General features: G+C 41.4%; 1 pseudogene; it reads left to right on the top strand.

The window, feature by feature from the left end:
- The window catches only part of LOC108503451, a 49,113-nt pseudogene that overhangs the window by 291 nt on the left and 35,808 nt on the right, over positions 1 to 13,014 (top strand).

The following is a 13,014-nucleotide window of genomic DNA, read 5'->3' as shown; positions in this document are numbered from 1 at the left end:
GGAAAAAGCCAGCGAGGAGGAGGAAAGCCGATCCGCAGGTACTTCGCTGGTAGCGGTGCCGAAGCGCCTCCCGCTCGCCGGCGCGGAGCCCGGAGAAACAAACGGAACCTCGGCCTGGAGGATGCTCGTCCCCCCCCTCCCTTCCGCGCCCTCCTCCGCTCCACGCCCCGGCTCCCAGACGGCACCAGCCGGCACAGGGCTGCCTGCTGCGCGGCCCCGCCTTGTGCGCGCACACACACGCGCGCACCCGCTCACGCACAGGCGCGCACCCGCCGCGGCGCGCAGAGACACCTGCCCCGCGGCCGCGCCCCGGCCCTGCGCCGCAGAGGAGCCGGGAAGGGAAAGGGCGGGGGGCGGCTGCGCTTCGCTCGGCCCCGCGCAACGCAGCGCAGCGCCCCAGGGGTGGGGGGGGCTCCGCGGCCGAGGAAGGGTCCCTGCGCCGCTGGCGCCGAGGGTGTGCGGAGGGAGATGGTGGGTGCCTGGCGCGGGGCGGTGGCCTGGAGACTGTGGGGTCAGTGTGGCCACGCGTGAGCCCCCCAGAGCATCCCGGGGGAGTCAGACCAGGCGTCCGTAATAGATCTCGGTGTCGTGACAGTAGCGAGGTGGTGTTCGTCAAGCGGTGGCTTTCAGAGCAATCCCCTTTTTTGACTGAATTTCCTAACATGAAACGTTGTGAGCTTAAAAGCCTGGGAATAAAAGAAAGAAACCCTTTTTTGTGGCCTTATGTGAGAGGCAGCATGTCTTAAGTTGCATTATATTGCAAAGGGCAAAAATATTTTGCTTCTGTGTATTGAATATGCCAGTGAGGAAAGATGTCTTTTTCATGCAGGAAAGTTTGATGCTGCAGTCTGCTTTCAGGAAGAGTTTCCACTGAAGAGCATTTGACCTTTGTGGAACTGGACCTTCCCAATGCAAATATACCTGTGAAAATCAAGCTTACACAAAAGATATGGTAAACATGGGAAAGCCTGTAACATGTACCTCCTCCTCCTTCCTATGAGAAGCACAGCTCTTTGGTACTGCTCCTTTCCCAAGATGACATAGCCAGAGCACACAGGCTGAATTATTGAAAAGGCACTGAGATAACTGATCCATATAGGGAGTATATATGGGGAATACACCAGCATGAAGTATAGTATGGGTTCTCAGACAAATAACGGTACTTGTAGAAACAATTAAACCATACCCTCCATTTTCTGCAGGCCATCACCAGAGGAAACAGATGACCTTGACAGCAGGAGGCAGCCTTCTGCAATGAGCAACTTCTGAGCGCAAGTCTATGCAGTGAGCAGTACTTAGGTGGCAAAATCGTCCTTTTCCTGAGGGCTAAAGAGAGTTTTTGGGGTTTTACTGGGTTTTGTAGGGTTTTGCAGCTCCTGATTGGATCCTGCCTTTGTGCCAGTTAAGGGTCAAGTTTTACTTATTTCTTCATAGGTGCCTGATCTCAAAATGTCTGCAGTGTGGGTGGCTGGAATGACAAAGAGAAACCCCAGCCCTTCTGGAGTTGGGAGCAGACTTCCAGTGGCCTAGCTTAAGGCAGAAACTGTAGGAAAGACCAGTCTAATGGTGCCCGGTCATCATGTCCCAGCTCTATTCCGTCTGAATTTCACAATGTGGTTTGAGATGTCTCTCAAGAGAGAAAGATATGCTGTCTACCTAAAGACTGAATCATTCTCTAGAAATGCTTATTTCTCTTTGTCTGATAAAATGCCTTTAAATTAGTGCCCTTATATAGATATGATTCATCTGGCTTGATACCTTTTTTTTAGAGCAGTTATTGCTCTAGAAATAGTTTGCGCTTTATTATTGTTATTTTCTATTATTCTGAAATCTTCATTTTCTTTTGCTCTTGCTATCTTCCTCTACATTACTTCTGTGTTCCTCAGCAGAGATCCTTTGAGAATAACTGTTTCCATCACCCCTATGGAACAAACTGCCAGACTTTTCCTGCCATCGTTTTCCACTTCTGATGCAACTGCTCTGCCTTTTCCATTGCAACTAAGCTAATAAAAGAGTAGGTCATGTGACAACTCCCTTAAATTCACCCGGTGCAAAGTGAGCCGCAGGCATTCAGTGTCTTGCAAAATCAAGTCCATAATACATCCTGTCTATGACCTCTAGTAACAAAAGCCTTAATTTGCTTTATTTTTCTTTTGCAAATGGAAACATAACACATGTATTAGATTTTCTCATTTATTCCAGCGTAGATGCTCTGAACAGAGAAAAGAAGCAAGCTGGCCAAAAAAAATTATTAACAATTTTGACAGAAAAGGCTATTTCTAGAGATTCTTAATATTTAAAAAAAATTAAGAAAATACATGGAAATTATTTGAAAAATTTCATTATTGTTCCATTTTTTGGTTTTCCCCATTTTTGACCATATTTAAGCCATTCTTCTTATCCTTTTTCAAATGAAAAAAAAGCACAGAAAAACACAGGGAAAAGTATGGAGGAAGAGGATAAAAGAGTCTGGAAGCTAAATATATTCATTAACTTCATCAAAAATATTCCAGTTCTATAAACTTCCATTTTAAACAAGGTTCAGTCTCCATAAAAATGGATTTAATAATTGAACTATTTCTGACCAGTATTTGACACATTAAAATGAGATTCACCAAATGTGAACAGCATTTGAAGAAAATAATTTCAGCAATGAATTCTTGAAAGATAGATCAAAACACCCTCATGGAGGGCAGTGTGGAGGTGGATGGAGATGGTTTGCACAACTCTTTCCTGAACTGAGTAGATTTAGAAGGTGGACACTATGAAAAGTGCACATGGCAAGGCAGCCTGAAGGCAGAGTAGGTGAAAAAACAAGATATTGGTCTTGTTCTACCTGAGTCACAGATAGGTCTTATTATGACAATAATAATATTTCTTGCAATATTTTTATATCTTGCATGTAGACACATGAAGAATTTGGTTTAAATATAAATAACTTAGTAGGAGCAATAAAAAACTCTTTCTGTCATCTATAAGCAGATTTATCAAGCCATCTAAATGGTATAATGAAGAAATATATGCTTTCCAGTATGTTACCCCACCTAAGTCATGAGGGGAAAAATGGAGCCACTAATGCAGTTAGATGCAACATACTGATGGCACAGTGTAATTTATTTATTGTGCACATGCACTTTTCCCTCTGTAAAACAGTAGGGGTGTCTGACTAAATCCATTATGTAAATCTCAGCATCTTTTCACTTGCACTTAGAAACTATTATTTTTCTTTGATGCTTTTATAGTCATTTTTGCCTGAACTTGATACAATTAAAATCCAAGTGCCCTACAATTCTGTAAGCACTACAGTTAGGCAGCTGATTTGAAATAAAAATAAAGCACAAATAAGGCGCAAAGGTGTTTCTGTAAGTGTTTGGTATCAGAGATCTTAATTCACATTCAAAATTAAATTGTTTATAATCAGCAATAGACCAGTGTATTCAGGAATAAAAATAGAATACAGAAATACAATAGAAATACAGAATACAAAATAAAATTAAAAAATACTGTTGGTGGATAAGAAAATAACTGTGTTGGTGCCTCACTTTCTCTGAAGAAGTTTAAGACTCTAGACAGCTCTTGCTATTGTCTTTGACTTAGTTACATTGTCCTCAGCATCCTGCTCTGGCTATTCCCTCAGGGCAGTTGTGCATAGAGGATCAAATTTCCAAGACAGTTTGTCTTATGTAGCTGTGATATAGCTAAAGAGCTGAGAAATAGATTTGAAAGTACGTGTAACTAGGAACATATATCCTTTCCTCTTCAGCAGCGTTTTTATTGGTACATATAGCTAAGTGTGTCCTTGAAGCTTTTGAAAAGTGCTAAATACACCTTCATCAAAAGCACCTTAACAACTAAATCAGAACCAGCTAAATTTAAAGTCTAGGTCCCAATTTCAGAATCAATTTAGAAACTTCATTCAAACATTTTAAGAGCATAAACACAACTATAGGTGGTCAGAACAAGCATCTTTGTCGGTTCTTAGTATGCCTCTAGAGTGGCTTAATGTGGAAGCCTAAGGAACAGTATCAGCTAGTGTTAGGCTCCTTGACTCCTGAAATATTTTCTTCAATGTAAGTTAATCTTTCAAATAATTAATTAACCACAGTGCCGTGACTTAACAAGTTCCCCTATGATCATTGAAACTTAGTAACTGATCATAGAATCATAGAGTGGCTTGAGTCAAAAGAGATCTTAAAGATCATCTGGTTCCAACTTCCCTGCCATGGACAGGAATGCCACCCACTAGATTAGGTTGGTCAGGGCCCCATTACTATTACTTTTGAACACTTCCACTGATGGGGCATCCACAACTTCTCTGGTCAATCTGTTCCAGTGTCTCATCATCCTCACAAGAGAGAATTTCTTCATAATATCTAGTCTAAACCTACCCTCTTTCAGTGTAAAGCCATTACCCATTGTTCAGTCGCTTGTGAAAAGTGATCCTTAATCCTTGTATAAAGTCCCTCTCCAGCTCTCTTGTAGACCCCCTTTAGGTACTGGAAAGCTGCTATAAGGTCTCCACAGAACTTTAATGATCTCATGCATGATCTTGTCTCACTGAAGGCGACTAATAAAACTTCTTGGTTTAAATCTCGGTGGAAGCCACATGAGGTTGCGGATTAGCCTCAGATCTCATTCTGTAACTAGGTGAGTTACAAGAATGCAGTCCTATGCCTGAGAATGATGGGGATCTTTACTTAAGCATATTTGTAGAAAATGTCAGAATGCTTGACCTAGAAAGTCCCATTATGTCTGAAACAAAGGAACTTCTACAGCTGAGCTCTGCTGGAAATCTGTCTGCAACTTCAGATGCCAACTAACTGAAAAACCAGCTTCTGATAGCAAACTAGGCATCTGTCTTTTATTCATCATCAGAGGTCTCTAACAACATAAGGATAAATAGCTTTACAGCAGACAAGGCATAGCATTGCTCTAATCAGAGAAATATTGCAGTATGAGAAGCCTACTCACAGAATCATAAAAAAAACCAACCTGGAAGGTATTTTAAGTCTAGTTTATCTATCCCGCATCCTGATGGATGTTTGTCTGGATGGTATTTAAAACCTCCAGCAGCAGATACTCTACAGCTTCTCTAGACAGTCTGTGCCAGAGCTTCACTATCTATTGAGTGCATTTTTCCCAAAGTCGGGCCTATCTATCACTTGCTGCAATTTAGCCCCTTTTTTTTTAATCTTATCTACTGTAGACTGACAGAATAAATTATTTCTTTATTTGGAGAATGGTATAAAATCTAAGGTAAAATCTCCGTTCTCCTTTTTTTAGCTGCACAGCCTCTGTTCTGGCATTTAAAACGTTTCAGATGTACAGTGTGAAGGGATGGATGTCAGCAGAGCATTAACGTCATGGGAACAGCATTTTGATGGCTAATTTATATGAGGTCCTTACATATAATTCTTACTGTTGGAGTAGATAGTCTTCCAGAGGTGAAATTATAAGTAGAAATAATTAATCTATGATTTAGAAAATCCAGCATCTCACAAACAGATGATACATAAAAGTAGAAGTCTCACCTGGCATTATTGCCAACACAAATATCTTAACAGCTGTATCAATTTGGAAAAAAAAATAAACCCAAACTTAGGTAACTGCAGGTTGCGTATCAAGCAAGTTCAAACATTAATTTAATGTGGTAAAAAAGGTATCTGTAATGAACTTCATTGTTATATTAATATTACATTAACTGAGAGCAAAGCAGTCAGATGTTTCACTGCTATAGAAATTTGCATGTCAGAGATATGTAGAGAATAAAAGATAATTCATAACTGAGCCAATAGTCTCAGTAAGCTTAGTCAAATGATGAGTTAGGACACTAAACATTCCATAGTTTCAGTACATAATTAATACAGAATGCTGAAGAATACTAAGTTTGGACTAAATGTTCATTTTATTAAAAATTGATGAATGCAGTCATGGAACAAAATTATTCATTAAATCATTTTTTAATGCAGGTATGAGAATGACATATGAGTCTGAAAAGCTCTCAGTGATGAGCTGTGCCTTGGATTCCTTTAAGTGAATATCCAGACTTGCATACCAAAGTAGAGGGTGATCAGTTTTGTCCTTGAACACATACAAGCACATGCATCAGATGGATGAAAACCCCATTTGGATGCAATGTAGAATGACAAATCTTAGCTCTTTCATGGTACTGGCATTACCTATGCCAGAATAACTGCAAACTTCATGGCGTTGGAAACCAGGGAAAGTTTGGTTTGGCTTCACAAAGTAAGGGTGCTTGTGATTTCCATAAGCCTTGTTTAGTTTACAGCTCAGGAATCTGAGTACCTTCCAAGCTGGTATCAGCTATTTCCTTCAGATCCTGATGGAAGAGATACTGTAGGATGGACTCAGTGCTGTGAAGGTATTAGAAAATTCCTTTGCCAAATCTGGGGACGTGTTTTCATCTTTTTAAGTGTGGTTATGGGAAACCTCAGTATCTCCAGTATCACCAATCTCTTGGTTGATTTGCTTTAAAAATAAGTTGCATCGTTCATCTGACTGGAAAGACTGTATTGCTTTTTTTCATAAAGAAGAGTCTTCTGTTGAAAATCCAGCCCTTGAAAAGTTTTCAGTGACTTATTACTCTCCTTAACTTATCTGTGTATCTTTCTAACTATTTGTCATGTTTAGAGCTCATTTTGTACCAAGCAAGTAAGCATTTCCTTTTTGAACTATTATATCCCATCTTCAAGCTCTCATTTCCTGATATTTCTTTGTAATTTTTTTTTAATACTTTGTCCACATGGTCAGGTAACTCCATATTTCTTCACTGGAAGTCTGTTTTACTTGCTGTGTGACAAGGATACCTGCTGGCACACACATCACACAATTTTGTGGTGCTTTGTACCACATCATATTTCTTGATAAGACATACTGGAATTTTCTCCTCTTTAACATACCATCTTCTGAAGGATACTTTTCCTATGATACGTGATTTCATAAACAGTTTCATAGGTAATTTTTGGTACAGTATTATTCTTAGTGTTCTCTGAGCAAGCTTCATTAAAGTCATACCCAATATGATAATGATAAATATGACTCTGTCCATTGCAAGTTGGATGCAATGTCTGATATTAATCCTACAGTATCACCACACCATTTCTGGCAGTGTTTGATCCCCACATCTATACGCAATAACAAATCTGTCATTGGTGACTTGGTTACCACCACTGATCATATTACTTGATACAACCTGCAGGTGAACTCTTAGGAACATTCATGTCACCTTTCACACACAGCAGCCTTAAACCGCCTGCTTTCTGTAGAAATCGATCATTTTAATCTGCCATAACTATACAATATGGATAGAAACATCCATTCTGATCTTGAAGGTCATAATTTATACCCTTTTGAATGACTGAGTTTGTGAATTTGGCTTGATTCTGTCAGTTACTTTGAAATATCAGAAACCACTTGAAAGCAAAGCAATTGAATAAAGCTGAAGTCAGCCTGTTCTCCTGTGGCAGCATTTTCAGCTTGTTCAGCAAAATGTACTTGCACTCCATCACAGCACAAATACTTCAGTGGCAAGATAATGTAACTACCACGGGCTCTGTTTAGTGTTATAATTTCATTAGGATTTTTCAGTTTATTCCTTTCTTTGAAAACTTGGCACATCATCCATATATTTTGTGATTTTCTTTTTGGAAAATAATATGAAGCCTGAAGAAGCTGCCTGTTAAATTTGTCTCTACCTTTTTTTTTTTTTTTTTTTTTTTTTAGTTAAAGAAATCAGGCTGTCTGAGAGCTTCATCTATTTACTAAGTCAAAAACAAATTGCACCCAAAAGCTATTGAGTAGCAAAATTACCTTATGCTGTAACTTGTTTCAAAATAAATGGAGCCATTCAAAGTCATTAAACCGGAATGGGCAGAAAGGTGGCCTTATTTTTCTAAACTTACACATATGGAGAGCTTGTTGTCATGGTATTTTACAGACAGTAATGGTATCAGGCAACAGAAATTCAGTTTTCTTTGAAAACAGTGATGGAAACAGCTCAATGCTAACAAATGTAGACACATTTGGTTTTGGAAATGAAGTTCATTCTGCCACTGTTGCAGGTGATTTGATTTCAGTACCTTAAAAATGTCACTTAGGATTCAATTCAGTTGCCAAACCACAAGCATTTAAAGTCTTTTGAGATGCCTTCCATAATGGCACCAGAGCTGCTGCTCTGGAAGGCATGGGTCACCTGTAGCTCTTATGTTCCACTTGCCAGCCCTATGCAGGTGTCACCTGTGTCTCAGGGAATCTCACTTGGTTCTGGACACCTGCCTTTTGAAAAGCAAATAAAGCCCTATTAAATAGCAACAGTGTAGGATAACATATTTACTTGCAGTTCAGCTTGAACATTTAGCTATCTTTTGGCTCTTAGTTTGTGGAGGTACCATGGAATGGTAGGAGATGGAAAGGACACCTGCACCTGATCTATTAACTAGAGAGGCAAGCAACTACCTTTCATTTTACCTAAGTCTTACGTCCCTTTATCACTGAGAAACTCAAAGAAGGAAAAGTGCAAAATAAGATGGCTGTTGAACACTTTTCATAAACTCCTGAGATCTTTCCAGGCACTGTTTGATTCACACAAGAGGCTGAACAACCTTGGAAGAATAAGTTTGCACAGGTAACCTTTTTTCTCTTCAGCTGCACAGAAGACAGAAGCTGAGGCACACACTGATGCACACAGGCATGTGTGCAGCAACAAAGGGAACCCTTTTTGTTGAACTTAGACAACTCAGTGAGAAACCACAACATCTTCTACAGTTCTTGATGACTGAGAGCCCACTGGGCAAAAAGCTGTTCTTCAAACAGCTGAGATTATCAGAGGCCTGAACATGTTCTGGACTAAAGAGAAGAAACTGTGAGCTCATTTCTCTGTCACCAGGTTGGAATTGTAGGAAGATAAATGGAATCAAGAGGTAACACCATGTTGTGGCCAGGGCTCAGCAGGGTTTGCTCTCACCAAGCCTTTTTACACTAGCAATAGTGGAGGCAAGGTACCTTGCTATCTTCTCTTTCACTTTCACCAAGTGTACCTAAGAACCTAGAAAGAACCTGAACCCTAACCCAGTAGGTCCTGTAAATAAACATAAAATATGATCTGCATTTTACCAGTCTCTTGTATAGCCAAAAACTGACCTCAAACCCTTTTCGACCTCTGTAAGTTCTTTTAAACACAGGAATTCTTTTCTTACCTTTAGCTCTCAGCTTGTTTTAGTGAATTATCTTAGTGAGGTGATAGCAACAAACCAGGAATTTATGTACTTGTTTTCACACATCAGTGCAAGGAAAATGTCATGCAGACATGAAGTTTTGATCCACAAAGTCAGAGGGACTTTTCATACTGCCTTTGAGAAGCTGGGGAATTCACTCAGTTCTCAAACTTGTGTAGGAATACTTGCAACACAAGTAGTCACCTAAGACTAACACAGCAGTCCTCCAAATCTTAAAAATATATAGTTCGATAAAGCATAATTTTCATGAAAAAGTTAATGGCCTTACTGTTAATAGTGAAATAAAAAGAATCAATTGCATACCACAGTGCTGACTAAGAAACCTACTGCCAAGGAATTGGTAAAATTCAGAGAAGGGCAGAACCTGAATCATCAGGTTCCCAAAGTCTGAAAAAATTGTCAGAAGTTTATCAAAAATGCAGCTGAATGAACAGAAAACGCTACTGATGAAGCAGCGTGTGTATGTCCACAGGTTCTTTACCTTTCAAGGCATTTTATTTATTGGACAAAAGGCATTTGATATTCCAGCACCATAGAAGTGTTAAGTAAATCTTTGAAAATATCAAGTCAAAATGCCATCAGGTTTTAAACTATCAGGAGCACATGTAATAAATCCAGGATATCGCTACGCCTGTTGTAAAAAAACTTTCCAAAGTGAGTTCTGAAAGGACATTTGGCATTAGCAGCTCCTCTGACTTCCATCATATGGTTTCATAGTCTGTGGCATAGAGGTAAATTTCAGTTTAGCAGAAAAGGTATCAGCTTCTTAACTGCCACAAATGTTAATGAGAATCTTTTGGCTAAACCTCTTCCCGCAAATTGGAAAGTTTACATTTAAAGGTCAGAGGCTTTCCGTGGCATTTGAAGACAATGAAATTTATTCCCAGGGCACTATTTATTTTACCACAGAAAATCAAGTTGTTGAGACTCAAAAGGCCTCCCAGTTGCAATTATAATGATTTATAAAGAACAGAAAACTACCCTGGCTGTTAAAATAGCAAAAATCCAGCCAGATTCTCCTGCACTCTACTCTGGAAATAACCACAAAGCAAACTGACACTGTATAAAAAGTGAGTGATTCAGAAGTATTTCTAAGCTTCCAAGTTTGGGTGAGGTACACATGTGGATGGACATGCTTCAAGAAGCAAACCTTGAATGCATAGGAGCAGGCTGTCCCAGAGTACCAAAAGGCAAGCTAGCAGGGAAGACATCCAGCCTGACTGAACAGGGAGATTTTAAAGGAAATTAGGGGAAAAAGGAGAGCTTACCGACTATGGAAAAAAGAGCTGCCTACTCATGAAGAGTTTAGGAATATAGTTAGGTCATGTAGAAAGAAAATTAGAGAGACAAAGGCTGACTTTGAACTCAATCTAGCCACTTCTGTTAGGGATAACAAGAAGTGCTTCTACAAATACATCAATAGCAAAAGGAGAGGCAAGGAAAACCTCCATTCTTTGTTGGACATGGGGCGGAACATAATCACCAAAGATGAGGAAAAGGCTGATATTTAACACCTTCTTTGCCTCAGTTTTCAACAGGTTGTCCTCAGGACAACTGGCTTATGGAACTGGCGGACAGAGACAGGAAGCTGAATAGCCCCCCTGTAATCCAGGAGGAAACAATTAGTGACCTGCTGAGCCACTTGGATCCTCACAAGTCTATGGGATCAGATGGGATCCATCCTAGGGTGATGAGGGAGCTGGTGGAAGAGCTCGCCAAGCCACTCTCCATCATTTACCAACAACCCTGGCTCACTGGGGAGGTCCCAGATGATTGGAAGTTGGCAAATGTCACACCGATCCACAAAAAGGGCTGCAAGGAGGACCCAGGAAACTACAGGCCCATCAGCCTGACCTCAGTGCTTGGCAAGGTTATGGAGCAGATCATCCTAAGTGCAATCCCACAGCACCTACAGGATGGACAAGGGATCAGACCCAGCCAGCACAGGTTTAGGAAGGGCAGGTCCTGTCTGACCAACCTGATCTCCTTTTATGATCAGATGACCCGCCTGGTGGATGAGGGGAAGGCTGTGGATGTGGTCTATCTGGACTTCAGCAAAGCCTTTGACACCGTCTCCCATAGCATACTCCTGAAAAAGCTGGCAGCCTATGGCTTGGACAGGGGCACTCTGTGCTGGGTTAGGGACTGGCTGGAGGGCCGGGCCCAGAGAGTGGTGGTGAATGGTGCTGCATCCAGTTGGCAGCCGGTCACTAGTGGTGTCCCCCAGGGATCAGTGTTGGACCCAGTTCTGTTTAATATCTTTATTGATGATCTAGATGAGGGGATTGAGTATACCATTAGCAAATGTGCTAATGGTATGATGACACCAAGCTGGGGAGGAGTGTTGATCTGCTGGAAGGCAGGAGGGCTCTGCAGAGGGACCTGGACAGGTTGGAGAGATGGGCTGATTCCAACGGAATGAGGTTGAACAAGGCCAAGTGCCAGGTCCTGCACTTTGGCCACAACAACCCCCTGCAGCGCTACAGGCTGGGGACAGAGTGGCTGGAGAGCAACCAGGCAGAAAGAGATGTGGGAATTTGGATTGAAAGGAAGCTGAACATGAGCCAGCTGTGTGCCCAGGTGGCCAAGAAGGCCAGTGGCATCCTGGCCTGTATCAGGAACAGTGTGGCCAGCAGGACCAGGGAAGTGATTCTTCCCCTGGACTCAGCGCTGGTGAGGCCACACCTGGAGTACTGGGTCCAGTTCTGGGCCCCTCAGTTCAGGAAGGATATTGAGGTGCTGGAGCAGGTCCAGAGAAGAGCAACTAGGCTGGTGAAGGGACTCGAGCACAAGTCCTATGAGGAGCAGCTGAGGAAGCTGGGGTTGTTCAGCCTGGAGAAGAGGAGGCTCAGGGGAGGCCTCATCACTCTCTACAACTACCTGAAAGGAGGTTGTAGCCAGGTGGGGGTTGGTCTCTTCTCCCCGGCAACCAGCAGTAGGACAAGAGGGCATGGTCTTAAACTGTGCCAGGGGAAGTTTAGGTTGGATATTAGGAAGAAATTTTTTACGGAGAGAGTAATCAGACATTGGAATGGGCTGCCCAAGGAGGTGGTGGATTCACTGTCCCTGGAGGGTTTTAAGATGAGACTGGATGTGGCACTTAGTGCCATGGTGTAGTAGCCACAGCAGTGTTGGATCAAGGATTGGACTTAATGATCTCGGAGGTCTTTTCCAACCTGGTTGATTCAATGTGGTTTTGAACAAGTTTCTACCTACCAAGTTTGTTTCTACCGTGAAGCAACGGCAAAACCAGCAAAAAAAAGTCTAGAACCTCATGCACACTCTAATGGTGTTACATACCTATAAGCAAAATAATAAAGCTAATGTAGGCACCAAGTGGGTTTGAGATTTTTGGATGCAGTTTTATGAAAAAGACTGTTTTGTCCTCCAAAACAGCGAGGTAGACTGTTGTAGAAAAAAGGGGGACACACAAGTCTCTCTGCTCTCAGGAACTGAATGTGTCCAATAATTTGAAACTCTATGGCCATCTACCTGGTTCTAAAGGACTTTTGACAATTGGCTTTAGAAGAGTTGTGAAAGGCATGTAATAGTTTCCTCTTCAGAGAAACAATTATTTTATGACAGGCAGCTCCCATTTGATGTCAATCAATTCACAACAACGCTCCTAAGATGAGTTGTCTGGTCCAAAAGGATTGGGACAAGAAATGGAATAGCATCTTTTCTCTGACTTTCTCACAACATTATCTCACAGAGTCTGTCCAGGCAGATTTAATGTTGTTTTCTTCAGACAGCTGAAGGA

Source organism: Lepidothrix coronata, unplaced genomic scaffold, assembly GCF_001604755.1.
Source record: "Lepidothrix coronata isolate B3197 unplaced genomic scaffold, Lepidothrix_coronata-1.0 Scaffold5, whole genome shotgun sequence".
Taxonomy (NCBI): Eukaryota; Metazoa; Chordata; class Aves; order Passeriformes; family Pipridae; genus Lepidothrix; species Lepidothrix coronata.
The sequence above is the reverse complement of the archived record's forward strand: the minus strand, read 5'-3'. Positions and strand labels throughout refer to the sequence as shown.